Source organism: Suricata suricatta, chromosome 14 (assembly GCF_006229205.1).
Source record: "Suricata suricatta isolate VVHF042 chromosome 14, meerkat_22Aug2017_6uvM2_HiC, whole genome shotgun sequence".
Classification (NCBI taxonomy): domain Eukaryota; kingdom Metazoa; phylum Chordata; class Mammalia; order Carnivora; family Herpestidae; genus Suricata; species Suricata suricatta.
Window position 1 is genome coordinate 59,883,915 of NC_043713.1, and position 24,492 is coordinate 59,908,406.

Here is a 24,492-nt window from a genome sequence, read left to right on the forward strand (position 1 = left end):
TTCCATGTTTTGGCTATTGTTGACAGTGCCGCTATGAACATTGGGGTACATGTGCTCCTATGCATCAGCACTTCTGTATCCCTTGGGTAAATCCCTAGCAGGGCTATTGCTGGGTCATAGGGAAGTTCTATGGATAGTTTCTTGAGGAACCTCCACACTGTTTTCCAGAGCAGCTGCACCAGTTTACATTCCCACCAACAGTGTAGGAGGGTGCCCGTCTCTCCACACCCTCGCCAGCATCTATAAACTCTTGATTTGTTCATTTTAGCCACTCTGACTGGCATGAGGTAAAAAACACCTATTTTAAAGATCACTTATTAAGTAGTTTTAGCAAAAAGAACAGGTAACACATTTATATTGGGCACTAAAAATGTAATTTCTCCAATCCACACATCTTAAATGTCATTGTCCTCAGTTCAAACATACATTAATCTCTACCTCCTTTCCTCCAATAACATTAGCCTTACCCCTAACTGCTTCCTCTCTCCCGGCTATGACCCCCACACCTAGGCCTAACCTACAGTGCTTGTTCCATCAGTCTGTGTTTTTTCTTTAATCCTTAATGAGAATTTATGCACCTTAGAGCTTATGGTATCTCTCTCTCTCACACACACACACACACACACACACACACACACACACACACACACACAACAAAACCATAATGTTTTTAATGTGCCTCCTGACTCTTAAAATGAAAAAATTGAAACCCACAATTTCTGATGACCTGATGATCCTAATGTGAAGAATTGGCAAAAATTGAGACCAGAAAACAGGTGACCATGGGTTCTGTGAATTAAAGATAATTTATGATGGGGCACCTGGGTGGCTCAGCCAGTTAAGTGTTTGACTTCAGCACAGGTCATGATCTCATAGTCTGTGGGTTTGAGCCCTGCATAAGGCTCTGTGCTGAAAGCTCAGAGCCTGGAGTCTGCTTCAGATTCTGTGTTTTCCTCTCTCTCAGCCTCTCCCCAGCTCACACTCTGCCTCTGTCTTGGTCTCTCTCTCTCAAAAATAAACAAACATTTAAAAAATTTTTAAATGATTTATGAGCAATAAAGATCATATGAACATACAGATCAAACAGGTTTAAATATATAAAGGTTTTATATACTATGGTTTGATAAATACATGACATTTATACATTCATATATTGTTACATGAAACTATATAAAATTTTATATACATTATACATTTTTATTTATGTGTATATGACTGCTCAGAACATTAGTGATTTTGGTAGATTAATTATCCTTGACTCCTACAGAAAAGGCGATTAGCTTAACCTAGGAAAGGACTGTGAACAGGAGCAACTCAAAGAAAGGCACAGACCACCTGTCAACAAACATTCAGTATCATAGATAAGCTGCTATATAACGATCACCACTTCAGATAGCTGTGAAATTAGGTGATTAACTAGTTGTTACATAACCTTCTAATTTCTGTATAAGTCTAATTACATGAAATAGAAGTTGGGGTTTTGATTTTTTACTTTGCTTTTCAGTTTGGAGTGTAATTGTAACTACTGATGGAAAATAATTGCATATGTTAAAAAAATAAAAAAATAAAAAATAAAAATAAAAAGTTACTTGCCACTTTCAGTTAGAGGATGAGTAAGTTCTAGGGATATAATGAATAGCATCATGATTACAGATAAAAATACTACATTATATATTTGAAAGTTGCTAAGAGAGTAGATCTTAAATGTTCCCAACGCAAAAAAGAAATGGTAATTATGTGATGTGATAGAGGTGTTAGCTAATGCTATGGTGGCAACCTTTTACAATATATAAGGACATCCAATTAATACACTGTACATCTTAAATTTACAATGTTACATGCTAATTATATCTCAATGAAGCTGGGAAAAAATAAATTCTTAATGTCACCAAAAAAAAAAAAAACAACAACATTCAGAGTGTCTATTCCATAGAAGGGAGGGAAAGGGAAGGGAAGAAAGGAAGGGAAAATACAGTGTGAAGACAACTATAATAGAGAAACCTCTTTGAGAGTACATGGATGTACATCTTCAGTATGATAGATTCTTAAGGTAAAGAGAACTGCAAAGAATTTCAGAATTTTATGTAGTAGATTTGTTGTTGGTAGTAAAGTCGGTTAAAATTTTTGGAACTATTTTGTATGTGTTGTAGCACTGAGCAAATAAATACAGTGATATTGCTGGGAATTATGAACTGAGGGAGAAGGAGCATACAATCCTAACATGTGGGAAGGAGAGGAAGAGCCCTGTGGTGGTAAACTGGAATTAGAGGTATTATCTGATTTAAAAAAAAAATAAATAACAGCATACTCCCTCGTGTCTCCTCCAAAAGAGGGAGAAGCAATAGTACCCCATTTTGCAAGAGCATACCTGTCCATTCCCCCTCAAAGGAACCAGGACTCGGGACTGGCTGACTCTATGGATGGGAGGGAGAAATTACAAAATAATCTGGAACCTCTTTTTGCATCAGAAAGTAATGAAGTACTTCAAGAATGACAGCATGATATCGAAAGGGCACAAGTCTTATGAAATAAGAGTTTTTCAATGACTTCTATTATAAAACTGAAAATTATTTCCTATAAAGAACACCAAAAATTTTTGTAAGAGGGCACAACCACAAAATTATTCAACTTGACCGTGTGACTAAGTCATGCAACTACATAAATGTGGTTAACTATGAAGTGCCTGACCACCTACACTATTCTGCCATCCAAATCCCTGCCCAGACTCTGACCCAGGAATCAGAAAAATCCCAAATACATGACAGCAGAGCTTAAAGGAACCTTGGAAATGATCTTGCCCAATCCATTCATTTTACCGATGAGTAACCTGAACCTGAGGAGTCCAGTGACTTACACAAAATGACCAAGCTAAGAGTAGCCTCCAAGGGTCCTGACCCTTGTGAGCATTGGTGTGGTTTTGCTACCCTGTCCTGCACTCCCACTTGCAGGGGCCAGTGGGGCTCTGGAAGGGGATTGCAGAGGTGCTATCCCAGCTACCTATCAATTGTAATAATGTTTCTGGGGAAGTGGGAAAATGTATTCCTTGATTTAACACTTGGAAACGGAAACCAAGAAATTTTCATTTGACAGCATTTGAGTCCCTCTTCAAAGGTCAACCACCTGTTTTCCAGAACTAAACTTAAGGAATCCCTCTAAAACCTAAGCTCACGTAACTTCACTTTCTACAAGTACAGTAAACTAAGCTGATGGTAGGCCTAACCAAGGTTTCAGATTATTAAATGCAGTGAATTACTCCTTTCAACAACTGAAGTTCTAACAACTTTATTGATTTATTAATAGGTTAATTAAAAGGCTAGATTAACTATTGATGATGTAAAATAAAAGGAAATAGCTGGAATGATATTTAAACATGAAGTTTCAAAATATTCCAACATTATCATTGTATTTATACACTAAGAAGAGGGATGATTTGTATAGCAAGCCAAAACTACAGCTCACTGTTTCTTAAAAGGAATGAGCATTTTATTTTTTTTTTATTTTTTAATGTTTTTATTTATTTTTGATACAGAGAGAGACTGAGCATGAGAGGGCGAGGGGCAGAGAGAGAAGGAGACACAGAACAGGAAGCAGGCTCCAGACTCTGAGCTAGTTGTCAGCACAGAGCCTGACGCGGGGCTCGAACCCACGAACGTGAGATCTGACCTGAGCCGAATTCGGAGGCTTAACCCACTGAGCCACCCAGGTGCCCCTGAATGAGCATTTTAATAATGCTGGAAGAATCAAGGCTGAATTTTTTTAGGTCCTTCTTTTCAACAGATTCTGAAAGATCGATCTGCTCTTAGGATTTACTAAACAAGTTCCCTCATGTCCTAGGAAATGCAAAAACCAATCTTCCTATAAACTGACATAAAATGGCTTTAAGACAAAAACTAATCCTAATGTAAAATGTCTGTCATAAAGAACTCCTCAGCTAAGAGAATACAGACATTTTAAATCCTAAATGTTGATAATCAGACACTTCCATTCAACAAGTCTGCTCAAAATTACCAGAGAGAGCATTCTTAGACACACCTTAGACCACTCATAGGGTGCCTGGATGGCTCAGTTGGTTAAGTGTCCTACTCTTGATTTCAGCTCAGGTCATGATCTCATGGTTTGGGAGACCAAGCCCAACATCACAGCATGGAGCCTGCTTGGGATTCTCTCTCTCCCTCTCTTCTCTCTGCCCGTCCCCCCCATGCATGTGCATACCCTCTCTATCAAAATAAATAAACAAACATTAGGGGGGAAAAAAAAGACCACTCATAGTCTTGGCTGTTCAGAGTTAGGCCTTACATAGCACCATCTCTGAAATGGCCTCACCTTAGTGGAATCACAAAATTTGGCAAACTACACAACTACATGGTGGAAATTAAGGCAGTCTCAGAAAAAATTCAAGATGCTCATGTAGACAAATAATACTTTTAAAGTAGTAGAAACCTCAGCATGTGGCTGAATTGCCATACAGTCACATGATCAATATGATTCAACTTAGCTGAGTAAGCAGACGGCAAACAATGCCCACCAAAAAGACACAGGACCCCTATAATCTTTATGATAAATAAGTAGTTCTCAGAATTCTTTGCCAAATTTTCCCATGTGACCAAGCTGCAGACAATGTTTGGGTCCATCTGTGAAAGTACATTCTTTTTTCATGCTGAAACTGCGCGTCAGTATCAATAGATACACCCTGTCCTCCTGTCAGCTTGCCTTTGCCCCCTCATTCATTCAATAAATATTTGCTAACACCTACTAAATACTAAAATACTGATGATACAGCAAACAAGCCAGATATAGTCCTTGCTCCCTTTTTGAAAGAGAGAGAGGGAATGCATGGGGGAGGTATAGGGCTTATATTTAGTGAACACAGACCCAAAGAAGCAACCAAAGAAAATAACTACAACTGGTAATAAATGCTATTAAGGACAGAAAAGGGAGAGAGAGAAAATAACAGAAATGATCCAATTCAGAGTGGACAGGAAAGATATTTAAGTAGAGACCTTGCCATTGGGTAGTAGCTCTACTGGGCTGAGGGAAGAACCTGTTCCAGATCCAAGAGGCAGCCTGTTGTACAGCCCTGAAAGTGTTTGGTAGGTGGGTAGCATAAAATGCATTTGGAATGACAGGCAGAGGCCAATCACACAAGCCTTTCAAGACCAGTGTAAGGAGTTTAGATTTGATGGTAAGTACAATGGGAAGCTACAGAGGAGATTACACAAGGGCATAAGCTGATTCAAGGTGGGTTCCAGGTTGGTCCTGCACTGTGGAGAGGGTCAAGGTGAAAGCATGGGGGGAGGGCTGCAGACAGGGCTACCATCACTGCCAACAGGGGTGGAGTTGGGGGGGAAGCAACCAGCCCAGATGGTGGGAGTGACCAGGAAGCAAATAATTAAAATATTATTTAGAACCAGAATTAACAGAATTTGCTAATGGATTGTACTGGGGATGGAGCAGGGTAAGAAGGAGAGAAAGATACCCTGAACAACTGCCATGTTTTCAGGAACAGCATTCTCAAAGACTTGATCAAAACCAATCAACATCAAGCATAAGTTGAAGAACTCAAATACCCTGGGGGTGCCTGGTTGGCTCCGTCTGAAGAGCAGCAACTTTTGGTCTCGGAGTCATGAGTTGGGACAAAAATAAACTCAAAAAGAAAAACAGAACTCTCATACTCTGTAAGAGATAAATATATTAGGTACAATTTTGGGACAATTTTTATGTGAAAACTAGAGGAAAAGAACGCTTCTTTGAACAGTTAGGCCAAACTTTAACAATAAAATAATCCCTACAGCCTAACCACACCTGGATTTCTTAAACATCATGACCATTAGAGGCTCAGAATACATGGTCAGATGTTTCAGTGTCAAAAGTTATGACACTGAAACCGTGCACTCATTAGCTTATACCCATGTCCCCCAACAAAATAATTTTTGCCAAGTAACATTTTTAGTGAAAAAAGAAGATCTATACACTTGACACAAGAAACAGCCATATAAAGGATCATTTATTCGCTTGTTAAATGATCAAACCATTATCCTCTATGCCATACAATTTCACTAGTATAGCTACTGAAAGGTTAACAGGAATTTAGAATTTAGACACAGGAGAAAATTGGTATATTTGCTAACTGAAGATTGTGTGTTCATCAAGCGCCTCTTCTTGGCCTTGTCAGGAAGAATGAAATAAAATCTGATGTTCCACTACCACAACAGCCCTGCGCTACAGCCTTTTCTTCTTCACAATTGTTGAGAATTACCCAACAGTTTAAACCCTTCTCTTAGCTGCCTTGGGAAGGCAGTACGTAGAATAACAGGAGCAAGCCTTTAGACTTGGACAGTCCTAGATTCAAATCTCATTTCCATACTTACTAATAGTGTGATGTAACTTTAAAATGTTTGTGTATTTATTTTTGAAAGAGAGAGAGGGAATGCATGAGGAGGGACTGAGAGAGAGGGAGAGAGAAAGAATCCCAAGCAAGCTTCACACTATGAGCATAGAGCCTGACACAGAGCTCAGACCCACAAACCATGAGTTCATGACCTGACCCAAAATCAAGAGTCAGATGCTTAACTAACTGAGCCCACCCAGGTGCCCCATGGTGTAACTTTAAAGTAAAATATTTCCCAGGGTTTTCCACCTTCACATCTACAAAAAAATGGGAGGCAGGGGGAATAAAATCTACATCATGGGGTTATGTGAAAATTAAATGAAAAAAAATGTTTTGAAGGGCTCTGCATAACGCCTACTGCAGGAGCTCAGCAAATGGTAGCTAAGCTTACCACTATTAACCCCAAGGAAAGATGAGAAATGTGGATATACTAAAATAGAGTCCTGAGAAAAACTGACAGAGCAAAATGCTTACTAGGATTACAACCATAAAAATGTAGCTAAATTACATGAAAAAACACTACAGAATTCAACTCATTTTTATGCTTCTTGCTTAGATCTTTAAAAGCTACTACCTTTCACTTCATACCTCTCTGCAGAAGATCCTAACACATACCTTCCCCCCAATTCCTTAGGTGGCGGTGTCCAGGATGATGACACTCAAATGGTCAAACAGATGGAGCTCAGCAATGGCTTAAGAGGATGTGGTGGGGAGTGAAGCGTCATCAGGTATTACTCAAAACTGGGGGCACCTGGGAGGCTCAGTCGGTTAAGCATCCGACTTCAGCTTAGATCATGATTTCATGGTTCCTGAGTTCAGGCCCCACATCAGGCTCTGTGCTGACACCTCAGAGCCTGGAGCCTGCTTCAGACTATATGTCTCCCTCTCTCTCTGACCCTCCCCTGCTCTCTCTCAAAAATAAACAAACATTTAAAAAAAAAAAAACCCTGAAAATCAGTCTGAAATGGCAATCTCCATAACCAATCCATAAATAAAAGACTGTAAAGTCCCAGAACTTGTGAATAAATTACATGGCAAGGTGATTCTGCAGCTGTGATTAAGTTAAGGTTCTAGAGATGGGGAGATCATGCTGGACTATCCAGGCAGGACCAATGTAACCAGGAGCTTTATGAGAGATAGGAGAGTCCAAGAAGGAGCTGTGCTGATGGATGAAGACTGGAGCTGTGTGAACGCAGGAAGGAGGACACAGGCAAAGGAACATGGAAAGTCTGTAGAAGTTGGAAGAGGCAAAGACCAGATACTCCCTTGCAGCCTCTAGAAGAAATATAGCCCAGCAAACTGATTTTAGCACACAAAACCCATTTTCAGACTTCTGACAACCATAACTCTAAAATAACTTTGTATTGTTTTAAGCCACGAAATTAGTGATGATTTGTTACAGGAAAAGAATACACAGACCATGAAAAAGTCAAAGCAATACGACATGCTCTCACCATCCCAAACCCGACCCCCAGGCTACCCTGTGTGCGGTCAAATCCCATGCATAATGTCCCAGAGTCAGAAATCACCCACTGGGCACAAGGCAATGGAGCACCGTGGTTAAGAGCAAGGGCTCCAGCCAGACTCCTGGGGCTTGAATCCCAGGTGGGCTAAGTTTAAGGCCTCTCTCCTTCAGTCTCCCATTTGGAAGGCAGAGGCTAAGAAGAGTACCTATCTCCTCTGAGCTGTTGTCAAGATCAAAAGTAATAATCCAACTAAACTGCTTAGCCGACTGCCTATCACATAGTAAGCACTTAATATCAGCTCTACTACCATTTAAGTCTATGACCTTCTCTCCAAGGAGAAAATAAGCTGAAAGACTCTGGTCTTCTAAACCCAAAAAATTGTAAGTCAACAGATCACCTGGCCCCTCAGATCCCCAGGTATAACTCAACAAGCCCTCTCCTGTGCCTTAGCCTGTAAGTTCTAGGGGTCTCCAGTGCATCTACACGCTGTGTCGGCCCAAAGAGAACATAGCTGACCTTTCACAAACATGTTAAACTTTTCTGAAATGTGACTCACAGAAAGGAGTTCCAGTCCTCAACCTCTCGCCAACTCTCTTCTCCCTGTCTTTCCTCAGGGTAGTGTAGTGGTTGCCTGTTACTGCCCTTGGTGGTCTTATCTTGCCTCTTGAGTGCTCCTTCCAAGACTGTCAGCACTCTAAGAATGATTCTAGTTATTATAATTTTTTATCTCCCAACACTGAACATCTCTGGTTGAAAACTTCATTTAGATATTCTACTTTTATAAGACATCAACCTCAAGGGAAATGCTAATACCAGTGGAATTATTCTGAACACTTCTGCCAGAAACATATTAAAGACATCAATTCAAACTACCCTGAACATTTCTAGAAATACATGCCATTCAAACCAACCCCCCCTTGCAATGCTCTTTTAAACTCTAAGAAAATAAATTATTAATGAAATATCTCATTATTAACATTTAAAATTAATCCAAAGCATTCATTTTATGTAGCTGAAACATGTTATACATGCTAGTGTAAAACCTTCATTTTTACAGCTGAGGAGGCTCAAGCTCTAGAAAATAAATGATTCATTGAAGGTCAAGGAACTGTGACCAGTTACCCAGACTGCTGACCCACCAAGCCATCCTACAGTCTCCCCTGGCTCAGTAAGGGAGAGGGTGGGAAGCAACGGATGCCCAAACATGGAGCATAGAGTCCACACTAGTGGGGAAAGTTGGGAATACTAAAAACAAACCTTCTAAGTATCATTTTGGTTTATCTGTTCACTACTCATGAGTAATAAATGCAGGTAAAGAAAAAAAAATAGGCTGTTAATGCGAGCCTTATGCCCTCTTTATAGGACAATGAATTGCTTGACTAATCAATATGAACAATATACTTAATCATACTTTGTAGAATTTAGAGTATAATCTTAACCATTTTAAATAAGTGTAGAAGCATAAAGACATCACATGTTTGCTTGTGTAACACAATGTTGCTCTTACAGATAACTGATTTTGACCCTGATCAGGAACAAAACCTCTAGTCTTCCATAACACCACTTATAGAAGATGGACATCATCTCTTCATTCATAGACAATGTGTCTGTGTGACAGGCCCTCCCAGAACCTGACTTTCCCTTCTTGAGACCTTCTAATCCCCATTTATTGACTAAGCCAGGCTCTATGACCTTCAATGTCAGTCATCTGTGCCATAAATCTCAACTTTATCTTAATTCTGAAATATGGACTTCTGCTTTATTTTTGAGGCCCACTCTTTACTTTGCATCCTAGATCCTATAATAAGATCCCTTATCTTATAAACAAACAAAAAAGCATCACTTGGCTTATTATTGCCAGTCACTTTCCTAGGGACTAGAATCTAGCCCTTGGACCTCACATCAATGACTAAAACCAACTACCAGACTTCCCCAGCATGGAGGACTTCCTGGCTCTTATCTGTAGCGACTGTCTGCCCTCTCTGCCTCTACTTGCTCATCGGATGAGCAAGCCCAGCAACTGGACCTCGTGGGGCCTGGCTGCTGCACGGACTAACACCCATGACTGCCGTCCCTCCATGAAGGTAGGCCTCACCACCATCATGGTCACCCTCCAACCTAGGAGTAAGTTTGGTCCAGACCCCACACCCTCCCAACCTGTTCTAGAGTGACCAAGTTAAAACTGATCTGATCTTGTTCTGGGGTGCCTGGGTGGCTCAGTCAGTTGATTGTCCGATATCGGTTCAGGTCATGATCTCACGCATTGGGTTCTGTGCTGAGAGCTAGCTCAGAGCCTGGAGCCTGTCTTCGAATTCTGTGTCTCCCTCTCTCTCTGACCCTCCCCTGCTCATGCTGTCTTTCTCTCTCTCAAAAATAAATAAAAAACATTAAAAAATTAAAAAAAAAAGAAAAGAAAACTGATCTTGTCCTAAAATGAAATTTTTAAAAATGTTTTAATTATTAGAGTGTGATTTTTTTTTCGATTCAGCAACTTTCATTAACTAAACTTCATATAATCTCATTGAACGAAAATCATTAAACATCAAGTATTTTCCACTAAAAAATAATTTCGGCATGTTTTCACCAAAACTCAAGTATTATCTTTGTGTATTTTACATATACAAAACTTGTATAGCAAAAACGTTTACTCTTTTGTGCCAATTCAAACTGAATGGTAATGACAGTCTAGAACACCGTCTTCAGAAGAATTGTGAGGGCAAGTACGGAGTGGGAGGTGCCCATGGCCACTTAGTAACATTTGCCATGGGAACAGACGGGAGTGACAATACAGAAGCCACATTCCTGACACTCCTGTATTAGAGGACAGGATGGTGGAAGTGTGTTTCTTTTTGTAAACAGTGTGGATTTGGATTAAAATTTTCCCTGCAGATATTAATTCAATCATTAGGGGCACCTGGGTGGCCCACTCAGTTGGTTAAGTGTCCAACTCTCGATCTCAGATCAGGTCATAATCTCAAGGTTTGCTGACAGGGCGAAACCTGCTTGGAATTCTCTCTGCCTCTCCCTCTGCCCTTCCCCCACCTATGTGCATACCCTCTCTCTCAAATAAACAAACTTAAAAAAAAATAAAGCATGGGGGCACGTGAGTGGCTCAGTGAGTTAAGCGTCTGACTTTCACTCAGGTCATGATCTCACAGTTCACGAGTTTGAGCCCCACTCTGGGCTCTGTGCTGACAGCTGAGCCTGGAGCCTGCTCCGGATTGTGTGTCTTCCTCCCTCTCTGCCCCTCCCCTGCTCATGTTCTATCTGTCTCTCTCTCTCTCTCTCTCTCTCTCTCTCTCTCTCAAAAAATAAATAATAAAAAATTTAAAAATTTTTAAAATAAAACATGGGTTTAAAAAAAAATTACTTGCTTAAATTTCATGAAGCCTCAGAGATACATTGAGATCATGGCATAATATATCACCTTATTCAAGAATAAGGAAGACTTGGAAGGGAACCTCCCCAAGCTAAATTATAAAAAGAAGTCTACGAGCAAGTGCCAATTCCAAACATTCCCATATTTCCTGTCAATTGAAGAATTGTGGTTTTCATGCATTTCATAAGCACCACTGTGCATTCCCCTTAGAATCTCCTCCCCCACTCTGGCATCATGTATGAGACCATCCTAGCCAACAGAAACCTTGCCAAAGAGGTATCTCAGGTATTTCTATTCCCAAACACAAGCTCCTTTAGTTATACTGCCGTAACTACCACTCACGTTCACTTACCCAAATATGTTACAATACAAGCATCAGAGCTGAGAATTAAAACCACACCTCCTGCCGCCTACTCTTGTATAAGCTGTGTTACCATGTGACATTAACGAGTTGATCTGCAAAGGAACTTCATAGGAATAAATATGACTCCACTGGAAAAATATTTTTTCCAGGCCAATTTAGTTTCTAACAAGTCATTATCTTTCTACCCTCTGTTGCCTCTCCTGCCTTCACAGCAGCCAAGCACCCAGGTGGGAAGTCTGAGAACCTTCCAAGATACCTTCCTCTTTCTCACCCCCACATCAAACACGAAAGGGTTGGCTGGGATGCCTGGGTAACTCAGTCAATTAAGTCTCCCACTCTTGAATTTGGCTCAGGTCATGATCTCACAGTTGGTGAGATCAAGCCCCACATGGGGCTCTGCGCTGACTGCATGGAGCCTGCTTGGGATTCTCGGTCTCCCTCTCTCTCTCTCTGCCCCTCCCCTGCTCATACTCTCTGTCTCTCAAAAATAAATAAATAAGCTTAAAAACAAAAACTAAAGGGCCATGTCCTGTACTATTTCCTAGATTGCTCTCTCAATCTGACTCTCTCTCCTCAAGATCTGCCCTTGTTTAGACCTCCATCATACTGTAATACTCCCAACTGGTTAGGCAACTTAAAGGCTACTGAGACTAATAACAGTACGAAATGCTTACTGGTGTCTCTCTCCTTGTTTTTACTCAATTCTTCTACAAAACCCCCATCGTTACCTTTCCAAAAAGAGTAATCTGCTTACATCATTTTCCTGCTTAAAATCCTTATATGGCTCTTATTGCCTATACATATACAAACTCAACAGTGCAGCACAAAACAGTCCTTCATAACCTGGTCCCAGCCGACATACCTTTCTAGCCTGTCTCATTCTCCACCACACCCCCACACATCCCATGCTCCAGGCACAGTAGACGCCCACTGCAAGGAAGACAAACAGGTTCAACTTCACGTGCCAACTCCAAATAATTGGTAGTGGCTGCCTGAAGCACAGCTGAGAACTCTGAAGCTGCTTATAAATATCGCAGCAAAAATGCAATGACTGATTAAACAGTGTCTGCTTCTGGTATGGGGAAGTGGGTGTCAGCACAAATGACATTCTACGATTTATGTACTACTATTCTTTGAATAGTTCTTCCACATTTCTAAACCTCTGTACTTACTGCTGCTTCTGTCTCAGTGTCCTCCCTTTATGCCACTGCCCATCCTTCAAGGCCTCCAGAAGACTGGTCTCCTCTATGAAATCTGCTTTACATCACACCAGCACAGTCACCCTCTCCCTTAGGCTCGCACAGTTTTCTGTACACGTCTCTATCACTTTAGATTTACTGTAACTATACTATAAAAGTGTTAGTTTATGCAACTGTGATCTTCTTGAAGGTATGGGTGCATTTTATTTTTCTTTGTATCTTCAAACCTGGTACAATGCACTTAGAAGGCACTTAAACACTGGTGAAATGAATAAATGAAATCATGTAATGGGCAATTCCTTTACCATGATATTATTGCTAAGATCCAGAAAGAGGGGCACCTGGGTGGCTCAGCTGGTTGAGTGTCCGACTTTGGCACAGGTCATGATCTCACGGTTCGGGTTCATGGGTTTGGGCCTCGTGCCGGGCTCTGTGCTGACTGCTAGCCCTGTGTCTCTTTCTCTCTCTGCCCCTCCCTTGTTCACGCTCTGTCTCTCTCTCTCTGTCTTTCAAAAATAAATAAAATGTAAAAAAAAAATTTTTTTTAATCCAGAAAGATATGGCCAAGCCCAGAACCAAACAACCTGTGGTGACTGTTAGTGGCATTCTTCCATTACTCATCACCTATCTATATATATATTTATCTCTCAAAAATATATTAAAGGAGTATACTGGATAGAAATTTGGCTTCCAACTAGACTGGGACATGAAGAAAATAGGAAATATGAGGAAAAAAGACAACAGACCCAAGTTTTTAAAAATACATTAGCCCAAGTAGCATAAAAAGATCTGAGAGTCAGTTTTCAGAAGCTACATATGGACCAGCAAATCCTGCTATTATTAGAGATGCAGCCTTTCCATACAAATGATACTAATCAAATCCTTATTAAATTTATACTAATGTCCCAGATTGGTTTTCATTCTTATTGTTTGTGAGGTGCATCAGGGAAATGTAAATCAAAACTACAGTGAGGTTATCACCTCCTAGAGGATGGTTAAAATCAACAACACAAGAAACAAGAGATGTTGGTGAAGATGTGGAGAAAAAGGAACAATTGTGCACTGTTTGTGGGAATGCAAACTGGTACAGCCACCGTGGAAAACAGTATGGGGGCTCCTCAAAAAGTTAAATATAGAACTACCCTACTACTTACTAACCACACTACTAGGTATTTACCCAAAAAAATACAAAAACGCTAATTCAAAAGGATACATGTACCCCCTGTTTATAGCATTACTTACGATAGCTAAGATATGGAAGCAGCCCAGTGTCCCATCAATTGATGAATGAATAAAGAAAAAGTGTTACATATACACAATGAAATATTATTCAGCCATAAAAAAGAAAGAAATCTTGCCATTTGCAATGACATGGATGGAGCCAGAGAAAGACAAATACCATAACATTACTCAGATGTGGAACTTAAGAAATAAAGCAAATGAGGAAAGGGGGGAGAAAAAAGAGAAAGAGACATAAACCAAGAAACAAACTTACAGAGAACAAATGGATGATTACAGAGGGCAGATGCTTGGGGTATGCATTAAACAGGCAAGAGGGATTAAGGAGCACACTTGTGATGAGCACTGGGTAACGTATGGAATTACTGAATCATTATACTGGACACCTGAAACTAATATAACACTGTATGTTAACTAACTGGAATTAAAACAAGTACTTTTTAAAAAATTAAAATCAGGGGCACCTGGGTGGTTCAGTCAGTTAAGCATCCAACTTTGGCTCAGGTCATGATCTCACAGTTCATGGGTTTGAGTCCCGCATCAGGTTCTGTGCTGACAGCTCAGAGCCTGGAGCCTGCTTTGGATTCTGTGTCTCCCTCTCTCTGACACTCTCCTGTTTGCATTCTGTCTCTCTTTTTCAAAAATAAGTAAATATTAAAAAATATTTTTTATAAAAACTGAAAATTAAAGGCACATCTGGGTGGCTCAGTCAGTTAAGCATTCAATCAGGACCAATCAGGTCATGATCTCACAATTCATGAGCTCGAGCCCCACATCTGGTTCTCTGCAGTCAGCACAGAGCCCACTTCAGATCCTCTGTCCCTCTCTCTCTGCCCCTACCTCACTTGTGCTCGCTTGCTCTCTCTCTCTCAAAAATAAGAACATTGAAAAAAATTTTTAATTAAAATTAAAAATAAAATAAAGTTTGTCAGATGCAACCATTTTGGAAAAAAACTTCTGGTAGTATATATTAACACTGAAAATACCCAACCACTATGAACTAGCAATTCCACTTTTAGGTGTATACCCAACACAAATGCTACACATGTTGTCCAAAAGATCTGCTTAATAATGTTCATAACAGCATTTTCCATAATTTCCAATAGCTTAATACCCAAATGTAGGATCCAAAAATCAAATGGCCAAGGATAAATTATGGCATATTCATACAAGGGAATATGATACTAAAATGTGAATGAACTACAACTATATGCAACAATATGGATCAATCTCAGAAAGCTCAGAAAAAACTCACACATTAGGCTGTATAATACTAGTTGACTCTGTACGTATACGTTCAAATATAGGCAAAACTTAGGGTGTTATAACTCATGACAGCGGTGACTCTTGGGGTGATTGGTGACTGAAAGGGTGCACAGGCAGGTCTGCTGGGATGCTAACAGCATTCTGTTCCTTGACCTGTATTCTGATTGCAGTGTACTCACACTGTGAAAATTCATCATTTATAACATAGGCACTTTTCTGTGAGTTACACCTTAATTAAAATTTGGGTTTTTTTACCTTTTTTTTTGATATTTTATTTATTTTTGATACAGAGAGAGGCAGAGCATGAGAGGGGGAGGGGCAGAGAGAGAAGGAGACAGGCTCTGAGCTAGCTGTCAGCACAGAGCCTGACGCAGGGCTCAAACTCACGAACGTGAGATCTGACCTGAGCCAAAGTCAGAGGCTTAACCAACTGAGCCACCCAGGTGCCCCTAAAATTTGTTTTTAAAATGAAAACAAAGATATTTACAGATAACAAAAACTGAGTGAATTTAACAGTGACAGACTTGCACTTTAGTAAATACTAAAGTAATTCTTCAAGCAGAAGGAAAATGATTACAGAAGAAAGTATAGTAATACAGGAAGAAACAGAGCATAGAAAGGGCAAATATGTGAAAAAATCTAAATGAATATTAAGTTGTACAAAAATACTGTCAAATTCTAATCTATGATAAACTAAAATACATGTCAACAATAATAAAGCAACAAAAGGAGATCAATAAAGTCAGAATGGTCTAAGATCTCTGCACTGTTCAGAGAGTAATACAATAAGTAATTTATGAGATTTTAATAAAAATTCAAAAATGTATGTTATTAAAAGTAAAGATGTGTTCAAGAACACATCGATAAGATATTGTCAGCATATCACAAGAGTTTATTTTATCCACATGCTATATACTCCAGAGCAGTAATAAAAATGCATATTTACAAAATGGACAACTATTTCAAATGTGGTCAATCGCCGCATGGTTCTGTGGCAGCTTCAGGGACAGCTAGCCCTGAGTATCCATAACTACTTATTAGAGGAAAGCCAATGATCACAAGACTGTCCCAAACCGGTTCTTGACCATTCACATACCCCAGTCACTCCCGACTGGCCCCAGGCCACATTTCACTGACCTCCCCTCATCTCCAGTACATCCAAGTTAATATCTCAGTACCGGCTCCCGTGGTTTTAGTCCCCAGGTAGCTCTCCCTTCAGATGAACAGGTGTAGACTGCTGTCTCTCTATTCAACTTGGCTCTATGGTATTCATTACATAACTGTGGAAAAGATGAACAAATATACAGACAGTGGCAGGGATGCCAGTAAAAGTGAGATACTGGAAAGAGATACTTCACAAATCTAACAAAATTTGGAACACCAAAAATAACTACACCTTATACGATTTCAATTCTTCTATATTTGAAACAAAACAACACCAGCATCAACAAGCATACCCGGTGCTGAGCTCCTTAGAGGTATGTCTGATTGTAGGGCCAGGACAAATATACATCATAAACCTGAAAGCATCGTGTAGTGCCAGAAAGTAAAGATGTGCTTGAAAACACAAAAGGATGCCTGCATGTCAAAGGGACGCAGGAGCCAACCTGAAGGCACTTCCAAAGGCCACAGCTGGAACAATTTGAGCAACAAAATAACATGGTAATGAATAACAAAGCATAAAACACACAGATTCCAGAATGATATAAAGAAATAAGTAAATGGGGGAAGAGGGACAAATCTTCCTTACAGAAGATTTCCAAATAATATCAAATAGTAACATAATATAAATTATATTAAAATTAAGTAATATAAAATTAACCCCTCCAGGAAGAGGCCCCCTTCTTGAATGCAGGTTAGACTTAGTTGACTCCTTTCCAAAGAAGAAATTATAGGAAAGGTAACTATTTAGTGGAGAAACCTAGCAAACAAGCACACATCCCCAGTGGTGGTATGTGAATACTGTGTGCCCACACCCTACGTGATGCGAGGAGCCCCCTCCCCTATGAGGCGATAATTCCTTTTCCAAACACATAACCCTAGTCTAGTCAGAAAACATCAGGCAAACATAAATAGAAGGATAGCCTACACAACCCCTGACCAGTATCTCTCAAGACTGTCAAGTTAGGAGAAACCAGGAAAGTCTTCAAAGCCACAATGGACCAGAAGACACTAAGGAGACGTGAGGAATAAATGCAATACAGTATTCCACATTATATAGGAAAAGACAAGAATAGGAAAACTAGGGAAATCCAAGTGAAGTATGGAGTTTAATTAATAGCAATGTGCCAGCACTGGCTTCTTAGTTTTGACAAACACAGCACAGTAGTAGAAGATGTTAACATTAAGAGAACTGGGTGAGAAGTACAGCGGAATTCTCTGTGCTATCCTTGAAACTTTTTTATAAATCTAAAATTATCTCAAAATAAAAAATTTATTGAGGCACCTGGATGGCACAAGTCAGTTAAGACTCCAACTTCAACTCAGGTCATGATCTCACAGTTCATGAGTTCAAGCCCTGCATCAGGGCTCCTTGCTGACAGCTCAGAGCCTGGAGGCTGCTTCAGATTCTGTGTCACCTTCTCTCTCTGCCCCTTCTCCGCTCATACTCACTCTCTCTCTCTCTCTCTCTCTCTCTCTCTCTCTCAAAAATAAACATTAAAAAAAGTTCATTAAAAACCCCCACTATTTTTGGTACTAGGCAGTATTTTCTTCAAAGTTTTAAACAAATATCTAGAAGAGGATTATTTCTCTTTTTTCTACTTAACCAACAGGAAGCAAGTGGGAAATATAATAAGGCTCTGATGACAGAATTATGAAAGTAGGATGGGAACTGTTGCCATTTTATAGATTTGTGATGCGGGAAAGCAATTTTGACCTTAGAAATAAAACAGACAGAAGGTGACTCATCATCTCTCACATACAATCCTTGGTAGATCAATGACTGTTTTCTTCTAAAGTTGAGTCAAAATTTTTGGTGAGGCTAATGGCTTCCTAACAAAATCCCAACTTACTTTAGTATCCATATCTGTATATAACTAAACTTCTTCCACTGTTTTCCTTTGCCGAAGGCAGAAACACAGATATAAACCACAAATGCACTATTTCACAATTTCTACCAAAAGGTCTGTGGCCACTCTCATGTAATGCAACACAATTAGATGTTAGAGAGTAAACTGGAGTCAAAAGTGACAGCAGTCTTACTAGTCAGTAATCACAGCTAAAATATCTTAATTTTGTAAATGACCATCTGAACATATCATTGAAGCCCCTCCTATGGGCCTAGACGTGGCTTGTGTAAGTGACTGGGCTCAGGGTTGAAGCTGCATTAGCTTCATGGCAAACTTACCACTGTGTTTGTTTTATCTTCTCTTCTACAATGACTAAAACTATTTATTTTTACATCACTCACTGCTACACATAGTAGGAACTCAATGCATGCTTTTAAAATTTAATTACCCAACATATTTGGACATATTGTTCAAATGGAATAATCCTTACCTATTACTGTACCTCATAAGACATTTCACCAACCCCTAATACCATTATTCACCCCCCAAACTCTACCTTGGACACATACACATAAATCTCAAATGTTCTTTTCATTTAATGACCGGGATGTGAACACTCAAGAATTATACCAAGAATGAATAAGAACTAATCTTTTAAAATATGTTTTCACATTTTAACCTTCTCCACAAGTATTTGGTATCTCTCTAAAAAAAATTTTTTTTTAATTTTTGAAAGAGAGATACAGCACAAGCAGGGGAGGGCCAGAAAAAGAGGGAGACACAGAATCTGAAGACAGGCTCAGAGCCTGACATGGGGCTTGAACCCATGAACCGTGAGATCATGACCTGAGCCGAAGCCGGATGCTTAACCAACTGAGCCACCCAGGCGCTCCTCGGTCTCTCTTTAAAATCAAATAGTATGTTATTCCAAGACGATTTCTCCCACCAAATCAGCATGAAACTTGCTGAGAAGTTGACAGATCATGTCCTCTTTTCAAAGCCCAAAGCAAGCCTGAATGCTTGTTCCTTATACCAAGGATGCCTTTATTAGTATGCATGCAGGCTTTCATTGTTCCTCCCAGGAAAACCCATTACCAATCTAAGATTATTAAATCAAGAAGTGGTCATAGTTTTTTAAAAATGTTCTTTATACATCTACCACTATAGATACATCGAAGAGTTTGAAACCAAAATCTGAAATAAGTCATTTGTGTCAGATGGGGATTTAAGGCCTAAGAGGCTGCTAAGACGCCATGCAGTAGTTCTAAGCTCTGATATTACTGTTATTCATAATTATTTGTGGCATCCCAGAAAAAAAAAACATTTTAATCTTGCGAAGATCTGAAATATACCCCAAATTTCATCAATGACTCTTGCCAAATAATGTGTATAATGTGTTCCAAATGCCAGTTAGCTACAGTAGTGACAAAACAGCAGGCTGCATAGTAGGGCCTGAGTGTCTTTAACTCATTTGATAAAGGTGTAAAAGCAAAAATTTCATCAACCTGTATATAACAAACTATTACCAGACAATAGTCTTACTATGACTACAAGCATATTGGGTAAAATAAAAATGTTAAGTTAGCCACCTAGGAAGAATCATAAGCCTTCTTTATTCTATGCGATGTTTCCTTCTGTCATCCCAGAAATACTTCATAAAATATACTAATAATTTAATTATTTTTACTCTTAAGGTATCCTCTAAAGAACTAATTTTTTCTTTTTATCTCCTTCAGTCCCATATCACACTGCTCTCATGGCCACGTCAGTATATGGCACTAGATTATATCTGAATGATAAAAAAAAAAAACTGTCTATTCTTCATTGTTTTTTCCCGTATCGGTCTCATTTCCATGTCTCCTACATCTTTCATCATTTTCCTATTTCTTTTATAAGGTATGTCTAATTTAATTCAAACTGAATGTGAACATTCTGGATGTAGCAACACTGTTAAAAAGTAAACAGGAACTAAAATCAGTTACTACTACATTCAACCCCAAACAAGTGCAGAAAGCATGTGAGTGACATGCATCCCATGCATCTATGGGACTAAGAGGAACAATACTACCGACAGGGAACCAATACCACTTGCTCATTCATTCACGAGCAGAGGGAATGGTGGCCAGCTGATTCACTCACTGGAGGATAGCCACCAGGATCCAATTCTCCACACTGAACACAATCCTGCGTACCACTCATCATCTGCCAGACCAGCAGTTCTCAACAAGGGATGACTTTGCCCCCCCAGGGGACATTTGGCCATGTCCAGAGACGGTTTTGACGGTTATGAGTCGGGGGGAGGGGATGGATGGGTAGTTACCGACATCCAGTGGGTAGAGATCGGGGATGCCGCTGAACATCCTATACAGGCACAGGGAAGCACCATACTGAGTTATTCAGCCAAAAATGTCAATGGTGCTGAGACTGAGAAACCCCAACCCAAACATTTGTCCCAATTCTGAGTAAAAATGCAGAACTGCAGGACCAGAGGCACCATGGTGGTGTGAAAGGACACAGAATTAGGGGAAAAAGGAACCTAAACTTACTGAGTATCTGCTACATACTAAGCTTAAGCTTTGCTATTGTCATTTTACATGCCTCATCTCACTTAAACGCTCTCTCGTGAAAAAGTCATCTATTCTCATTTTACAGATGACAAGGCTGGATTCAGGGTGACTGTCTATGCAGAGCTTGAGTGTCTTTAACACATTAATCAAGGGAAGTTAAGGAACTTACTGTGGGTCACGCAGCTAGGAAGGAAAGGAATCATGACCTGACTTAAAACCACATCTGTTTCTAAGCCTAGTGGCTGAAAGACCTGGATTTGATTCAAAGTCAACAGTATGGATTTAAGCAAGTTGAGGGGCGCCTGGGTGGCTCAGTCGGTAAAGCCTCCGGCTTCGGCTCAGGTCAGATCTCACGTCCGTGGGTTCGAGCCCCGCGTCGGGCTCTGTGCTGACAGCTAGCTCAGAGCCTGGAGCCTGCTTCCAGTTCTGTGTCTCCTTCTCTCTCTGCCCCTCCCCCTCTCATGTGCTGTCTCTCTCTGTATCAAAAATAAATAAAACATTAAAAAAAAAGGAAAAAAAATGAATTTAAGCAAGTTGCTTAATTCCCTAAACCTCCATTTGGAAATAAATCAATGGGTAAACATATGAAAATATAAATACTGTTGATTGCCAACAACACACATATTACATGCCCTACGGTGAAAAAATACTTCTTAGAACTGAAGTTTCATAATTACCATTTTTCCTTAAAAACAGAATTTATACATGTGTACAGGACTAAGTTATTATTAATTTTTAAGAATCGAGATTAAGTGTTCAGTTGTGCCTTCTGTAGCCATGCAACTACTCTTAAATCCTAGGAGGAAATAAACTAATATAAACAACATTTTGGTATGAACTTCCTAAAGATTTTTAATCAGTCAACCCTAAAATGCTCAAGATTGTATCAATAACTTTGGGCTCTCTCCACAACTGGTAGCAGAGATCATGAGCAGAACTAAGAAGATGGGATGCCTGTGCACCGCAGTCAGTTAAGCACCCAACTATTGATCTCAGCTCTGGTCATGATCTTACAGTTTGTAGGTTTGAGCCCTGCATCAGGTTCTGCACTAATGGCTCAGAGTCTGCTTGAGATTCCCTCTCTCTCTCTACCCCTCCCCAACTCATCCTCACCCCCCAAACAAATAAAATAAAATTTAAAAGAAAAGAAAAGAACTAAGGAAGAAGAGATTATAAATCCATTGTCACTACTGCAGGAAAACTACTATTCTCTCCATGAAAATAGAGTATTACATGGAGGTCAAGATGTTATCACTCCTAGTAATGATGCAAAATAATAACAATAAAAAAATAATAATAATAATAATAATTCATATCAATGTAAGGTTCTTATTTTTTGTTAACTACCACCAGAATACACCCTTGTCTTTGACAACTAAACTACTAGAAGGTCCATAAACATAACAAAAACCACACTCTTCTGGGATCAAGTTCAAGAGAAAGATAATGTAAACTTCTGTTTGTTCCTACCAGAAGTCACCACTACCAAATGCTGCTTCTAAAAGGGGGATGCTGGGCACCTGGGTGGCTCACTTAGCTAAGCATTTAACTTTGGCTCATGTCATGATCTCGTGGTTCATGGGTTTGAGCCCTTGTTAGGGTCTGCTTCAGATTCTGTGTATCCCTCTCTCTGCCCCTTCCCTGCTTGTGTGCTCGCTGGCTCTCTCTCAAAAATAAACAAACATTAAAAATATAATAAGGGGTGCCTGGGTGGCTCAGTTGGTTAAGCATCCAACTTCAGCTCAGGTCATGATCTCACGGTTTGTGGGTTTGAGCCCCGCATCGGGCTCTGTGCTGACAGCTAGGAGCCTGGAGCCTGTGTCAAATTCTGTGTCTCCCTCTGTCCCTCCCCCACTCATGCTCTGTTTCTCTGTCTCAATAACAAATAAAAACATTAAAAAAATATATATATAATAAAACAGGGTTGCACACAACCATTTTTCCCCCAGAAATGCCAGATTCCAGGGCACAGTTTTGCTATATTTTATAATAATTATATCTTTTTATATCATATTAATACACTGTAAGTAAATTATAATCCTGAGTATTTTCCACTAATGTTAAGTCCAAACTTAAAAACAACAAACACATCAAATAAACTAAAACTTATTTGAAAGAAAATAATTTCAAAAGAATTGTAAAGACTCAATTTAAAGAAAAGTTCTAAAATGTGTTTACGTGACACACACAAAGTAATGTTCTGGTGGAAGTGAAAGAATCAGTAACTATAATCTTGAATGTTTTTTATTTTAAATAAGGATTTGCATTAAATGTCATTTTACTGAGTACTTACAAATTACATCTTTCACCATTAGCATTTTGATACTTTCATCAACTTTCTAAAAGTGAGGGCAGATTACTTCTCTATGTTTTTAATATACTTGCCTCTCAAAAGACTGAATTATACTAACACTAACATGAGAAACCTATTATCAATGCCCTCATAATCATCATTAAATATGAGTAATCCCTAGCTACCTATTAATGTGTAGGTGATGATCTTTAAGAATTTACACCAGACAATGACCTAACCAAAATCCATTTTATCTGAAATACTGTCAACTTTTGACTTGACAAACCTGTTTTTTTCATCACAACAAATCTTAACATGCAAGTAAACAGTAGTTATTTTATAATTTTCAGGGGCTAGAAATCATTTTTAGTCTCCTTCCATCTCTCCCAATATAACAAAATTCTCCTCGGGGATTTTTCTATTTCCTAACCAAAAGAATTTGTTGCCAAATTTTTTTTAAAAAATACTATTAACTGACCTCTCATTCTGAAAGGTGTAATTTTCCTGACAGCAGAATTAAGTATCCTTGGCGAGATCTCACGTGAACCTTTCATAGCACCTATCACATCATAAATGCAACCCCAGTAAATAGCCGTGGCATGTATGTATACACAGCTTATCACGAAGAGGACCCAACCCACTCCACTTCCCAAACGAGACGCGGGCAGCTGTCCTATGACAGTATATACAATTACCAGCACCCTGGGCAGGTCCGTGGCCCAGCTGAGGGTGCGCAGGCCCGCCCAGACACCCTCTTCACAGCCCCTCTTTGTGCCTCTGCCCGCCCCCCACCCCCAGCTCTGACCTACGTGGGGCCCAGCTCCACCAGAGCGCCAGCACCACCCTCCCCCGCCGGCCCCAGGCCCGGCTCCTCCCGGTCTCCCTTGGGAGGTGGGGGTTCGCGGGGCGGAAGGGCCGAGCCCACGGACTGCGAGGGGAAAAGGGTGCCGCGGAGGGGTCCTCTCGTGGCGGGTGGGGGGCGCGGGGCGGAAGGACCAGGCCGCGGACTGCGAGGGAAAGGGGGTCGCGGCAGGGATTCTCCGTGGGGGCGCAGGTCGACGGCCTCACCCGCAGCGGGGGGCGGTTCTCCCGCGTCGTCGGGCGCCAGGGTGACGGTGCCGTCCCTCCAGACACGGATCTGCGCGGCTGAGCGCACGCGGCGGCGGGGCTGGCGGCGGCCGGCGGCCGCGGAGCGCAGGAAGCCGCAGCACTGGTAGCACACGGCCCACGCCTGCTCCTCGTTGATGGGCTGGTTGTAGAGCCTCAGTATCTCCTCCAAGCTCAGCGCGTCCGGCGGACCGCCTGCCGCCCCGGGGTCCC

At 40.4% G+C, this 24,492-nt stretch overlaps 1 protein-coding gene across 2 annotated transcripts in view; it reads right to left on the reverse strand.

Moving 5' to 3' along the window:
- SPIRE1 (spire type actin nucleation factor 1) overlaps positions 1-24,492 on the reverse strand; it is a 216,143-nt gene that overhangs the window by 188,778 nt on the left and 2,873 nt on the right. The gene's annotated exons all lie outside the window — the stretch shown is intronic.